This window comes from Palaemon carinicauda, chromosome 9 (assembly GCF_036898095.1).
Source record: "Palaemon carinicauda isolate YSFRI2023 chromosome 9, ASM3689809v2, whole genome shotgun sequence".
NCBI classification, from domain to species: Eukaryota; Metazoa; Arthropoda; class Malacostraca; order Decapoda; family Palaemonidae; genus Palaemon; species Palaemon carinicauda.
In genome coordinates this window covers 76,287,801-76,303,039 of record NC_090733.1, presented here as the reverse complement: position 1 = coordinate 76,303,039, position 15,239 = coordinate 76,287,801, and positions in this window count along the sequence as shown.

The following is a 15,239-nucleotide window of genomic DNA, read 5'->3' as shown; positions in this document are numbered from 1 at the left end:
GGGAGCCATCCTCATTGAGGATGTCGACTTTTGGCCCAGCTTTGAGTCTTACCCAGACTGCTTCGTCCGTTTGAAGGCAGAACCTGTGTCCAAGGAGGAGACAGAGCCGAAAGAGGTCATAGTTCTTGACCATGGGAAAGCTCAATCTTTGATGGCTAGCAGTCTGAAAGACAGGGGCTTCACTAATTCTAAAGTGCCAGCCCTGAGTAAGAAACACCCTTCTTTTCTTGCTCCAGCTAAACTGGACTTTCTCTTTGTGGAAAAAGGGTTCAAGGCAGTTATAAAGGCAGTAGAAGCTGGGAAACCCTGTCCTACACTTGAGGAGTGTAGACCTTTATCCCTAGCTCTGCCTACGGACGATAAAGACTGGAAGGAAATACATCTTACCTTCTCAGTTGGGAAGTTGGAGGCGGGTATCGCTGGACGCCAGTTCAGCGAAAACCTCCCTAAGTTGTCTGACTTTCTCTTGCATAGGGAGCAAGAGACAAAGGAAAGGCTTGCCGCATCTCTGTCCCTCCAAATTACCTTGGAGGCAATGGCAAGTGATCATAGATCCCCAGATATGTTCATGGTCATGGCCAAATCACATTTGGCAATGCTGGTTAAGGACCTTTATGGCTTTGTTAGGGCCAGAAGAGCATGTAGGGAGTTCGTTTTGCTTCGGCTGCGGTGAAGCACGAACCCAGGAAGCTGATATCTTCCAAGATCTGGGGAAAGGACCTCTTCCCGAGTTTAGTGGTCAAGGAAATAGTTGACAAGGCTGCCACGGAGAACAGGAATCTTCTCCAAAACTGGGGCATGTCGGCTAAGAGGAAGTCTTCCCCGGATGAGGGTTCCCAACAGAAGAGGAAGACAAAGAGACCAAGGTTGCCCTCTCACCCTGTCAGACAACAATAGCAACTTCCAATGACTGCGGTGCCCCAGATGGTTGCACAACCCCAACCCGCCTACCAGATGGTACCCTAGCAGATGGTGACAAAGTCACCAGCCTTTACTACTGCCTATGAGAGGCAGACCACTACCTTTTGCCCTAAAAGTAGAGGGTCAAATAGAGGCTCCTCTAGATGCCCCTCAAGAGGAAGAGGGGGTAGGGGAGGGCGTGGTCAAGGAGGAAAGTCCTCCGGACAACCGAAGCAATGAGATGCTTCTGGTAGGAGGAAGACTCCAAACATTTCGGGATCGCTGGACCTTCGATCCCTGGGCCCACAGCCTAATCAAGAACGGACTAGGTTGGAGCTGGAGGACGGCTCCACCATCATTTCCTCAATTCTTCCAACACTCCACCCCGTCCTGGAAGAATATACCCGAGAACTCTAGAGCCAATGGGTGATAAGGAGGGCAAAGTCCATCAAATTCCAAGGAAGGCTGTTTTGTGTTCCCAAGAAGGACTCAGACAAACTCAGAGTCATTCTGGACTTGTCGCCACTCAACAAGTTCATAGAAAACTACAAGTTCAGGATGTTAACCTTTCAACACATAAAGACCCTGGTGCCAAAATGGGCGTACACAGTCTCCATAGACATGGCAGATGCCTATTGGCATATTCCAATCAATCACCCACTCTCCTCCTACCTAGGATTCAGGCTACAGAAGAAGAAATATGTCTTCAGAGCCATGCCCTTTGGACTAAACATAGCCCCAAGGATCTTTACAAAGCTTGCAGATGCAGTTGTTCAACAACTACGCCTAGGTGTCCAGGTGGTAGCCTACCTGGACGATTGGCTGGTGTGGGCAGCATCCGAGATGGAATGCATGCAAGCATCCAAGAAAGTGATCCAGTTCCTGGAACATATGGGATTCAACATCAACATCAAAAAGTCTTGACTATTTCCAGCTCAGGGGTTTCAATGGCTCGGAATACATTGGAACTTACAGTCACACCGTCTCTCCATTCCACCAAAGAAGAGGAGAGAGATAGCGGGATCTGTCAAGAGACTACTGAAATCCGACAGGATATCAAGACGCCAACAGGAGAGAGTGCTGGGCTCCCTTCAGTTTGCATCAGTGACAGACCCAGTGCTAAGAACACAGCTAAAGGATGCATCAGGAGTCTGGAGAAGATACACATCAAACGCTCGAAGAGATCTAAGAAGACCGATACCGACTTGACTACGATCACTTCTCAAGCCATTGTTGAAGGCCAAGAACCTGAAGAAGTTTGTGCCTTTCCAACCACCTCTACCTTCAGTCATCATCCACACGGACGCATCAAAGGAAGGATGGGGAGGTCACTCTCACCAATGGAAAATCCAAGGGACTTGGTCCTCTCTATTCAAGACCTTCCACATCAACATTTTGGAAGCCATGGCAGTCTTTCTCACGCTGAAGAAATTGTCCCCTCGCCTTTCAGTCCACATAAGACTGATTCTGGACAGCGAGGTGATAGTGAGATGTTTGAATCGTCAAGGCTCGAGATCACCCCAAATCAACCAAGTGATGTTGGCCATCTTCCGCTTGGCGGAAAAAAAAGAGATGGCACTTATCAGCAATTCACCTTCAAGGGTTCTGCAATGTGACGGCGGACGCTCTATCCAGGCTCACGCCGATAGAGTCAGAATGGTCCCTAGACACAGGATCATTCTCCTTCATCTTACGTCAAGTCCCAGAACTGCAGATTGACCTCTTCGCGATGAGCGACAACAAGACGCTAGCTACCTCGTTTTGTGGCCCCATACGAGGACCCTCTGGCGGAAACGGTGGACGCCATGTCCCTCGATTGGAACAAATGGACCTGCGTTTACCTGTTCCCTCCGACCAACCTTCTGTTGAAGGTCCTCAACAAACTGAGATCCTATCAGGGAACGGCAGCTCTAGTGGCTCCCAAGTGGCCGAGGAGCAATTGGTTCCCTCTAGTATTGGAATTAAAGCTGAGGCTGGTCCCTCTGCCGGACCCAGTTCTGACTCAACAATTACAGAAGTCGACTGCCTTCGCTTCATCACAGAAAACCCAAAACCTTCATCTCATAATTTTCTCTCCTTAGCAGTTAAGAAAAGGTTTAGGATCTCGAGAGACAGTATAGACTTCTTAGAAGAATATAAGTCTAAATCTACCAGAAGGCAATATGAGTCGTCATGGAAGAAGTAGGTTACCTTTGTCAAGGCAAGAAGACCAAAAGAAATCTCAACAGATTTCTGTTTGTACTTCTTTATTCACCTTCATGGACAAGGTTTAGCAGCCAACACGATAACAACGTGTAAGTCAGTCTTGACTAGACCTCTGCTTTACGCCTTTCAAGTAGACTTATCCAATGAAATCTTTCAACAAGATCCCTAAGGCCTGCAGCACCTCCCAAGCCCATTTCATGGTCCTTGGATAAGGTCCTACACTTTGCCTCAACAGTGAACAATGAGCATTGCTCTCTGAAAGACCTGACTCAAAAAGTTATATTCTTGTTTGCTCTAGCCTTGGGGGCCAGAGTTAGCGAAATAGTGGCCCTTTCTCGGGATGAGGGACATATTCAGTTCACAGAAGCGGGAGAACTGAATCTCTTCCCTGACCCAACGTTTCTCGCCAAGAACGAGCTACCTACCAAAAGGTGTGGTCCCTGGAGAATCTGCCCTCTGAAGGAAGATGTCTTGCTGTGTCCAGTAGTGTCTAAAGGTCTATCTTTGTAGAACTTCAGACTTCAGGGGAGGACAGCTCTTTAAAGGAGAAACCTCGGGCTCAAACTTATCCCTAAAACAACTAAGGGCAAAGATCACCTATTTCATTCACAGAGCGGATCCTGACAGTACACCCGCAGGTCATGATCCCAGAAAAATTGCTTCGTCATTGAACTTTTCCCAATACATGGATTTTGAGCCTCTTCGCTCGTATACTGGATGGAAGTCATCCAGAGTGTTCATTAAACACTACGCAAAGCAAGTGCATGAGCTGAAAAGGTATGTGGTGGCGGCAGGTAGTGTGCTAAAACCTGTCGCTTAGCGCTGCGAGGAACAGTGAATTGATTGGGACTGTTAAGAATCGGGTGAAGGTGTTGACACCTCACAGTGCAACACGTAAAGTGAAGTGTCACCATGGTGGCACTATGGACTGTTCCAGTTATTAAAGGTGAAGAAACATAGAGATAACACTTGTGCCATGTGTTCTTTACACAGTGTGAAAAGACAGTCATTCATAGAAATGCATATTAGAAAATTTATCAAATTTTCAGTTTTGTGGCATTAATTATTATTCTCTTTCAGGTGAAGTAAGCATTTCTGGTCTCGTCTGTATTTTATGTTTCTTTTGTATTCACTAACATTTTATTACCGCTATATAATGTATGTTGAATTACTATTTATTGATTACCAATAAATATTTGATTGATATTTGCGTCTTATTTCGCCCCAAATTTGAATGAATAAAGATATGTGTGAGTATTATTCAATCCTTAATAATCTGCATATTGACATTTGAACAAAATAAATAACTTTGTTCTAACATGAATACAGTACAGCCTTTCTCTGCCTATGCATACTTTGTTCCTACACGGGTACAAACTTGTCTGATTTTGCATACAGCTAATCCTGTATGCTCTGGATGCTATGGTGGCTCATATAAACCTTTGTTTGTATTGAGAATACCAACTTCGACTGGCTTTGCATACAGTGAGAGCCGTATGCTGTTGTTGCTGGGTTTGTTCATATGGGATATGCAAATCTCGAGACTTTTTCCTGAGTCTAGTATGACTCTTCCCTGCAGGGGGCAGGAAGCACTAACATAGTTCATGATTAGAAGTAATGACGTACAGTATAACGGTAACGCCATATGTCTCAATGGTCTGAGTGACCAAGGAAATATTGTCTTAAGGTTAAGGCACATTTGGAAAATCCACAGATACAGTACTTTCTAAATAATGCTCTGGTAACCTTCCATCAGGATGACATGGCCTGAGCCCAAAAAACGGATTTTGAGCTAAGCGAAAAATCAATTTTTGGGTGAGATAGCCATGTCGTTCTGATGGACTTGCCCTCCTTTTCATAGAAAAGGCCTTGGCAGGATCCCTCCCGAAACTACTATATCTGTAGCACCTTGCTCAACGCTACAAAGAATAAACATGGCAGCGACGATGGCGCTATCTAGATACTCAAAGTAGTAATGGAGGAAGGGTACCTTGATAACGGCTCCCCTTCTATTTTTGCCACTTTCCCCCTTGAAACGAAAACCCTTTTCGGGGTGAAGATTGCTATGTGTCGTATCAAGATATACGTCCCCTGATATTATGCGATACTCTTGAGAGAAATTTTAAGGATATTCGCGCCAGGAGTTAGAATTCTGGAGACCTAAAGGTAAATACTCTAGGAATAACACTGTAGTCAAATATACCCTAGAAAGCTACTTAAAGGAACCTTCCATCAGGACGACATGGCTATCTCACCCAAAAATAGATTTTTCGCTTTGCTCAAAATCCGTTTATCTCCCGCCCAACACCGCGCCACTCCTCCAGCCCATGGACCAACAAGTTATTTCCAACTTTAAAAAACTGTACATGAAGTATTTGTTCAAGAAATGCTTCAATATCACAGACAACACCAATCTCACCCTTCAGGAATTTTGGAAGGAACATTTCAACATTGTGCATTGTTTGAAAATCATTGACGATGCATGGCAGGGTGTCACAAGACGAATTTTTAATTCAGCGCGGAAGAAATTGTGGCCAGGTTCTGTTGTTGAGAGGGACTTTGAAGCGTTCGATACGACAGACCCTGATGACCGCGAACCTGTTGTAGGTAGTAGGTTGGCCAGGGCACTAGCCACCTGTTGAGATACTACCGGCCAGACAGTACTACATTGGATCCTTCTCTTTGGTTACGCTTCATTCTCCCTTTGCCTTCATATACACACTGAATAGCCTGGACTATTCTTTACATACTCTCCTCTGTCCTCATACACCTGACAACACAGATTACCAAACAATTTTTCTTCACTAAAGGGGTTACTGCACTTTAATTATTCAGTGGCTACTTTTCTCTTGGTAAGGGTAGAAGAGACACTTTAGCTAGGGTAAGCAGTTCTTCTAGGAGAAGGACACTCCAAAATCAAACCATTAATGTTGTGACCCTATACATATATTGTGGTATCATCTGCAAACAACAAAAACTTTAATTTAGTACTTGTATATATTACCATATATCATTGACATATATTAAAAAGAGGATTGGTCGCAGAATAGACCCTTGTGGAACATCACACCTGACCGTACTGTAGGAAGATTTGATATTGTATACTGTAAATTGTGTTCTTGAGGATAAATAGCTTTCTAAAAAGTTATGAGCTTTTCCCTGTATGCCATATTTGCTTAGTTTGTGCAGCAAAATATGAGGAGGTATGGTATCAAAAGCCTTGCTTAGGTCACAAAACACTGTCATTTGATTTTTTCTTATCTAATGTATCAAAAATACTTTGGCAACGTTGGTGAATAGCTACTTCAGTGGAGTAATTTTGTAAAGTAGTCAATCAGCCTAATGGCAACTAATTTTTCAAATATTTTACTAATGTTTGGAAGGATAGAGACCAGCCTGTAATTATTATAATAAAATTTCTGGGCTCCGACCTGTGCCGCCCAGTGAAATGCTCCTTTTACATCATTTCTAAGGTAAAAACAGCTATGAATTTACCAGAGAAAAAATTGTCTAGGAATGCTAGGTTGAACCCAGCTCGCTCACCTAATAAGGTGTCGGTATAAATAACTGGGGCATGATAAATAATCACAACCAGAGGCCTCGCACCATTTAGATATCTCCTCTCAATATCCCCGTACAGCGAGGTGCCGTTCAATACCCTAGCACCGATCTCTACTACCAACACTCCAACCCACGCTAGTGACGTCACTCCTTTTCATAGCACCATTGGTTTACGCTGTTCTCTTTTTCGGTGTGTGTTTTTCCCGGATTTACCCAGGATTTACCTCATGATGTCGGACTCTACTGTCACTCCGTCGAAGTTAAGTACCAGATCTATGAGTTTTGAGTCTTTGGAGGTAGCCTTGCCCTTAGTTGTTATTTTATCACAGTTTTTAATTTTCACTGTTCACGGCCCCGCTACGGGACCGCCCTGGCGGCTGGCTACCTCCTCTCTCTCTCGTTCTTAACGCCTTACAATTAGTCTTCCATACCAATTGTTTACACTATCTGGGTAATTCACGGTTTACACCCCGTGTTATTTTATTTTGTTATGGTATTTCATTATCCCGTTATTTACGATACAGTTGTTATGATATTACGGTATCATAGTTCGTGTAAGGTTGGCATGCCTGATCGCCTTCGGGCGCTGCTAGTTTTTTATGTTACTCCACGTTATTTCGTTTTCTTATCATAAGCGGATATGTTACTTTATATTTACGACTAGTAGTTGCTTAGTTTGAGTGGGACTCTTGCGAGGCAGTTTGTTTTCATATTTTATGTCGGCACCTCACCGACTTTGTGTTATGTTGCCCCCTCCCCCCCCCACCCCCCTGCCAAGCTTGGTCCTCCCCGCGCTGGAAGGTTCGGCTCTTCCCTGCCTCTCTCTTGCATCCCTCTCTTTCTATATTATTCGCATGCTTTCCTATTCATTTTATTTTATACCATATCAATTATATCATATTATATTATATTATATTATATTATGTCTATCCGTATTGATCATTCATATGTCGTGGTTCTTCGACCAGGTTGGTACGCCTGGTCTCTCTGTCCACGTGATAGCCTCCCCCCGCCTACATCCCCACTTCAGGGATGCCTTGCTCTTCGAGCCTTGGAGTCAGCTGCTTTGTTTTACGGGTCGAGTCCTCTCGTACCCTTTCACCTCCCCCACCTCCCCGGGGATATCGCCTGGCTCCTTCACAAGCGGACTTGTACGTTAGAGAGGCTATATGTTATAGATGTATAGATGTTATAGTTTACCCTCCGTAGCCGTTTTCTCCCACCCGCTCCGATTGGCCATCGGTCGGTGGGAGGGATTTCTGCTATGTTTTGGGTTCCATGTCTTTTTTATATACACATATTATTCCTGGATGCTACCTCACGGTTCCGCACCCCACGGACCCATTATAGGATCCCTCCCTTCACCCTCCCCGTGTGGCGTTCCGCACTTCACGGACCCCACTCGATGTTAACAATTTTATCTACGGGATCCCCGTTCGTAGCTTCCGGACCTAGTTATCTTGTCGAGTTTTTGGTTAAGGTCCTTGAGCCCGTCGGTGAGTCTCTCACCCCCAACAACCCTTCCCCCCATGTCCCGCCTACCCCGGTAGGTTAACACGAGCCCCGGGCTCTCTCAGTTGTCTCTCCGGAGCCAACGTATATCCCTAACCATATTTCGATTAATCTTATATTTATATATATATATTTCTATTACTCGACTGTTCCCCCTTGTATGATCATTGTTACGGATTGACTCATTCTGTTACCTATTAAGCTGTTAACCATTAGGTGTTTTATCGCCACTGCTATAACAGTGTACTTTAAGCTCCCGGAGCTCCCGGGCTCCTCTAGCTTTATCGCCCTTACGGCTTAAGAATGTTTTACCCACTGCTATAGAAGTGTACTTTACACCCCCGGAGCCCCCGGGCTCCTCTAGCTTACCTATGGGATACTTATGTATCTTTATTTTACAGACGGTACGTTGTGCGATGACAGCCTGCTCGGCGGTCCTCCACCAACCCTGCGGCCACGACGTTTGTCGGTCACACGCCCACTGTGCTATCCTTGTGGATGGATTGACCGTCTGGCACCCGGACAATTGCGTAGTCTGTTACAAGCTGGCCTCCACGCTCACCTCAGACTCGGTAATTGGAATTACGGTTAATTTTAAATTTACATTGTCTTAACCTCTGTCATTCATGTTATTTTCAATGTGTCCCCTTTTCGGTGGCCTCGTTTTTGCAAGGAGATTCTTAAGCCTTCTTATTTTACTTCCCTTGTGGAAACCACTTACCTCCAGTAATAGTCTATTCTCTTTCAGAGCTCCCAGCTGGCTAAGACCTCAGCCCTGGCGACCCTCAAGGTCTGGATCGGCAGGTTCGCCCGCAATGTAAAGGCTAAACGCCTTACATTCTCTCTGAGGAATGGCGTTCCCTCATATACCCCAATGCCAAGACATCGGCTGCGGTCCCCAAGGATGTGGCGGACCCCATTATCGAGAAGATAAGAGTCCCTGCTCTTAGCCCCGGGCCAGGAGGAGACAGGCGGGACTATCACAGAAGGCGTCGCTACCCTCAACTTGGATATAGAACCGATGGCTCTTGACGAACCGGACGTAGGTAGTGAGGTAGGTGAGGCAGGAGGGTCCCGGGCTAAGATTCCTCTCCTTAGCCAGACTTTTTCTTCTACTTCTGCTCATTCTTCTTTTCAGGGCTTTCCGGGGACATCCGGGGCTGATTTCAAGCCCCGCCCAGTTATCCCGAAGGTTAAGGCTCACCGTAAGCCTTTACTTAAGACCCGAAAGTCTTCAAAATCCCCGAAGTCGGTCAAGGTTTCATCCTCTAGAGTCCCCAAAGACTCCGCTGCCGCATCTTCGACCTCTCATGGTACGATTTCTACGCCGGCCCCCGTTCCCGCCCCGGCGGAACCCTTCGACCCGAAAGCCTTTTCTAAGGAACTTCTTTCTCAGATCGGGTCTTTAAAGTCGTCCCTCACTGAGTGGGTCTCCAACAATGAGAACTTGGTGCAAGGTCTCATGCGTTCGGGGCTGCCACAACAGCAGCAATACCCCATCCCCGACGCTTCCAAGCTCCCACCATTCACCAAGAATAACCCCTGGAAGATGGCTCTGCATTCTCCTTTTACGGATGGCATGCTGACCATCGAGGGTTTTGGCACCCGGCCTCTGAAGGACTTCGAGTTCTATCCGCCGGGACTCCAATTCCCCTTCCCCGGCTTCGCCCGTTTGACCGAAGAGGCTCTGGTCCGGTTAGATAAAGTCCCTAGGAGACTGTTATTTATCCCAAGGAACAGGCCCATTCTACCCTAGTCCGTGCTTTAAACGAGTGGGAATGTGTGAACACGATGCTCACACCCCACAAGAGTTCTTACACCATGTTTGTGGTTGACGAGCAAACCCCCACCCCATGCGTCACCAAGATCATGGACACAGCCTATCAGTCTGCCAAGGAAGAAAAGCCTCTACCCCAGCTCCGGGAGACAGATTTAACTTCCCTCCTCTTCCCAGGTGACCACAAGTGCTGGCGTAATGCCCCGGCCATCTTCACGGCAGGCAAACTGAGCGCTGACTGTGCTTCCACACAGTTCAGCGAACGCCTTCCCAAGCTCCCGGAATCACTAATCCGCCTTGAGTTCGAGGCACGGTGCAGGCTGAGTAGGTCAATTAATTCAGCCACTTTGGCCGAGATGACCGCCATAACTTACGAGGAGGAATCTCTTTTTAAAGTTCTGACCAAATCCCTCCTACAGACTTTGTTAGTGGATGCGTTTGAGTTCCTCAACGCTAGATTCCGTTGCCGGAGACACGTGTTAGCCGAGGCTACCATCAGGCATGAGACTAATAGCCTCATTAAAGCCCCGGTTCGGGGCCCGGACCTCTTCCCGGAGGACTTGGTAAACTCTGTTCTCAGCGAGGCAGCTAGGGTTAACCAGAGTCTCAAAGTTAGATGGGGCCTAGTCCCCAAGGGGAAGTTTGAGCCAGCTGGCACCTTGGCCCGAGGCAGGAAGAGGTTGAGGCCCTTCCATTCCTCCCAGAACAGACAGTCCCTTCAGGTTGTACAACCCAACCAACCTTCTACTTCGAAGGGACATCCTCAACAACAGTATGTGTTGGTCCCTCAGGCACAGGTAGCGTCGACGTCGTATGCTACCTCCCCTGCCTTTAACCCCACCTACGAGTCCCAAGGTTCCTTCCATGGCTACCAACGTAACAGAGGCTCTGGCGCCAGAGGTGGCGGAAGGGGTTTCAACCGAGGCAAGGCATTACGCGGAGGCAGAGGAGGCAAGTCATCCTCAGCCCATTGAAAATCTTCAGGTAGGAGGGAGACTTTACGTCTTTCGAGACCGTTGGAGGTTCAGCAATTGGGCTTCCAGCATAATTTCCAAAGGTCTGGGGTGGAGCTGGATAAAAGGGCCCCCTCCACCGACCAGTTTCTTTCAACTTCCAACGGAGGAGCTAAGATCGTTTACAGAAGACCTATTGCAGAAGAATGCAATCCAAAGAGTCCATCGCTTAAGATTTCAAGGTCGCTTGTTCAGCGTGCCAAAGAAAGGCTCAGACAAGCGAAGAGTAATCTTAGACCTGTCCCGTCTGAACTCCTTCATTCGTTGCGATAGGTTCCACATGCTAACCGTCTCTCAGGTGCGGACCTAACTTCCCCGTGGGGCCGTCACCACCTCTATAGATCTTACCGATGCCTACTATCACGTTCCAATAGCAAGACACTTTCGTCCTTTCCTAGGCTTCAAACTAGGCAAACAAGCCTATGCATTCAAAGTGATGCCATTCGGGCTCAACATAGCGCCCAGGATCTTCACCAAACTAGCAGAGATGGTAATTCAAGAACTTCGAATCTAAGGGATTCAAATAGTGGCTTATCTGGACGACTGGCTCACGGCAACGGACAAGGTTCTCACCTCCCTTCGTCAGTTAGGGTTTCAGGTCAACCTCGACAAATCCCGCCTGGTCCCGGAGACCAAGTTTCAATGGCTGGGATTACAATGGGACCTGCGCTCCCATACGCTATGCCTCCCGAAAGCCAAGAGGACGGAAATGGCAAAGAACACGAAACGGTTTCTCAGGGACAAGTTGACGTCCAAGAGGAATCAGGAAAGAATTCTAGGATCCTTACAGTTCGCCTCCGTAACAGACATTGTCCTAAAGGCCAAACTAAAGGACATAAACAGAGTATGGCGATCCAGGGTAAACAAGAAGCGTCGAGACAAAAGAGCTTGACTTCCCCCAATCCTGAGGGAAAGTCTTCAGCCATGGACAAAAGTCAAAAGCCTATTGAAGTCAGTCCCCTTGCAATATCCGGCCCCAGGACTCGTCATTCACACAGATGCCTCCTTAACAGGGTGGGGAGGATACTCCCTGCACAAGAAAGCCCAGGGACTATGGTCGACGGTATTCCGAAAATTTCACATCAATGTCCTAGAGGCCATGGCAGTATTCCTTACTCTAAAACGACTGAAACCAGCCAGGAACCTTCATATCAGGCTGGTTCTAGACAGCGCAGTCATAGTCCACTGCATAAACAGAGGAGGCTCCAAATCAGCCCACATAAACCACGTCATGTTAGCAATATTCTCCATGGCGACATCGAACAAGTGGCATCTGTCAGCAGTCCACCTTGCGGGAGTGCGGAATGTAGTGGTGGACGCACTTTCGAGGACAACTCCGCTGGAGTCGGAATGGTCCCTAGACGAACAGTCATTCAAATGGATCTTATCTCAGGTCCCGGGTCTCCAGGTGGACTTGTTTGCAACGGAATCCAACCACAAACTAGAATGTTACGTGGCCCCCAACCTGGACCCTCGAGCTTATGCCATAGACGCAATGTCGTTAGATTGAAACGTTTGGAAGAGGATTTATCTGTTCCCTCCGATAAATCTCCTGCTGAAAGTATTGGACAAACTCAGGTCTTTCAGAAGCCGAGTGGCTCTGGTAGCCCCCAACTGGCCCAAGAGGAGTTGGTTTCCTCTGTTGCTGGAACTGGGCCTCTGCCCTCGGCAGATTCCCAACCCTATACTAACACAAGTAGTACAAACTCGCAATGTGTTAGCTTCCTCGAGAATTCAGAGTGCCCTAACTTTATGGACTTCATGAAGTTTGCAGCTCAAAAGGGTGCAAATATTGACCCTCTAAATACCCTATTCTTGGAATCGGACTAAAGGGAATCCACCCTCCGTCAATATGACTCAGCTGTTAAAAAACTTGCAAAATTTTTAAAGGACTCAAAGGTTGAAAAGATGACGATGAATCTAACTGTGACCTTCTTCAGAACTCTCTTTGAATCAGGCCTGGCAGCCAACACCATCACTACAATCAAATCAGCTTTGAAAAAGATCTTCCATATTGGTTTTGATATTGACCTTACGGATTCATACTTCTCATCCATCCCGAGAGCTTGTGCCAGATTAAAACCATCAACTCGCCCTAGTGCAGTTTCCTGGTTTTTGAATGATGTCCTGAAGCTGGCTTCTGACACTCTTAATGAATCCTGCAATTACATGGCACTGTTAAGGAAGACATTGTTCCTACTGAGCCTTGCTTCTGGCTCCAGAATTTCAGAACTATCTGCCTTGTCTAGAGATCCAGGTCATATTGAATTCCTCTCTTAGGGAGAAGTCCTCCTCTCCCCTAGCAAAGTTTTCCTGCCTAAAAATGAGGACCCTCAGAACAGATGGTCTCCCTGGAAGATTGTTCCACTTCCTCGGGAACCATCCCTGTGTCCAGTTACCACCCTGAAAGCCTACTTAAATAGAACTTCCATTACAACCACAGGGCCCTTATTTGTTAGAGAAAATGGAGGAACCATTACCCTTAAAGGAATCAGGCAACAAATCCTTTATTTTATTAAACAGGCTAATCCTGAATCATTCCCCCATGTCCATGATATTCGAGCTGCTGCTACTTCAATTAATTTCTTCCATCACATGAAATTTGATGAGCTCACAAAATATACAGGCTGGAAGTCCCTTAAAGTTTTTAAACGCCACTACCTAAAACCTTTGGAAGCTCTAAAATTTGCTACAGTAGCAGCTGGGAATGTGGTTCCTCCTGAAGGTACTGAGTCTTAATAACAACGTCTTGCTCTATCCTCTTTTCCTCCTACCTGCCTTACTTATTGTTACTACCTAGTTTTGGTTTTGTTTTTCTTGAACTACACCCTTATGGTGTATTGTTGGATACCTCGTTATGATCTCAATTACTACGAATTGTTTTTATTTATACCTGTTTTTAGCCTTACTCTCCAAGAGCTGGTTTTGAATTATTTACTATCATGATGTTATTTATTTGATCTGCATTATCTGCTTGTCTTTCATTGCCATCCCTAGTACGGGATTTTTTGCCATTATTGTATTTATCTATTCGCTATTAATGTTGAGAGTACTTACCCTCGGGATACCTTGTATATCCTTTTCTGATATTAAATCACGTTTGGTATTATTTTGTATTTATTACTTCCCTCAGGTATTGTGTAAAGTTTGGGTCCCTATTCTCTGGCACTATTTCACTGGGCGGCACAGGTCGGAGCCCAGAAAAGGGATTTTGACGAAGGAAAAATCTATTTCTGGGCGAGAGACCTGTGCCGCCCAGTGAACCCACCCTTCCCTTCCTTCTTGGGCCCCAATCTTGGGTGCTATAAGGAGTGACGTCACTAGCGTGGGTTGGAGTGTTGGTAGTAGAGATCGGTGCTAGGGTATTGAACGGCACCTCGCTGTACGGGGATATTGAGAGGAGATATCTAAATGGTGCGAGGCCTCTGGTTGTGATTATTTATCACGCCCCAGTTATTTATACCGACACCTTATTAGGTGAGCGAGCTGGGTTCAACCTAGCATTCCTAGACAATTTTTCCTCTGGTAAATTCATAGCAGTTTTTACCTTAGAAATGATATAAAAGGAGCATTTCACTGGGCGGCACAGGTCAGAGCCCAGAAATAGATTTTTCCTTCGTCAAAATCCCTTTTTTCACCTTTCTTGAATGTTGGTATCACTTTTGCTACTTGCAATTGTTTAGGAAAGGTACCCTCTTTAAAACATTTATTTATAATGAACTCTTGAAGTGGAGAAATTTCATTAGTACATTCCTTAAGCATTTTTATATTAATGTCATCAAACCCCGGAGAAGTAACTTTTAGTATATTTATAACATCCTTAATTTCTTGCTGTGTTGTGGGTTTAAGAAAAAATGAGGTAATGCAAAAGGATTCACAAATACAATTTGGAGAATCGTTATAACATTAACTGTAACAGTTTGGTACCATGGCACTAGACCGTAACTTGTTATTGTGCGAACTCTAGACTTTTTAGGTTTCTAAATATCTTTCATTATATTTATTAATAACTATAATCAGCATTATTACCATTGGGAAATAATGTAAACGATGTTAGTTTCATAATAAGACAAATATAACATGGAAGATTTGAAAAAAAAAAAAATCAGTATATATTGGCAAAGTAATATTTCTTGCGTATGTGTATTATCATGCAGTTCTCACTCGCTTACATATAGTAAAATATGGACATCGTTGACGAACAGTTGCCCATGCTTGCACTAGACTTAGGAGTGAGTTTAGGGTATAAATAATTGTAAGTATTATTTAAT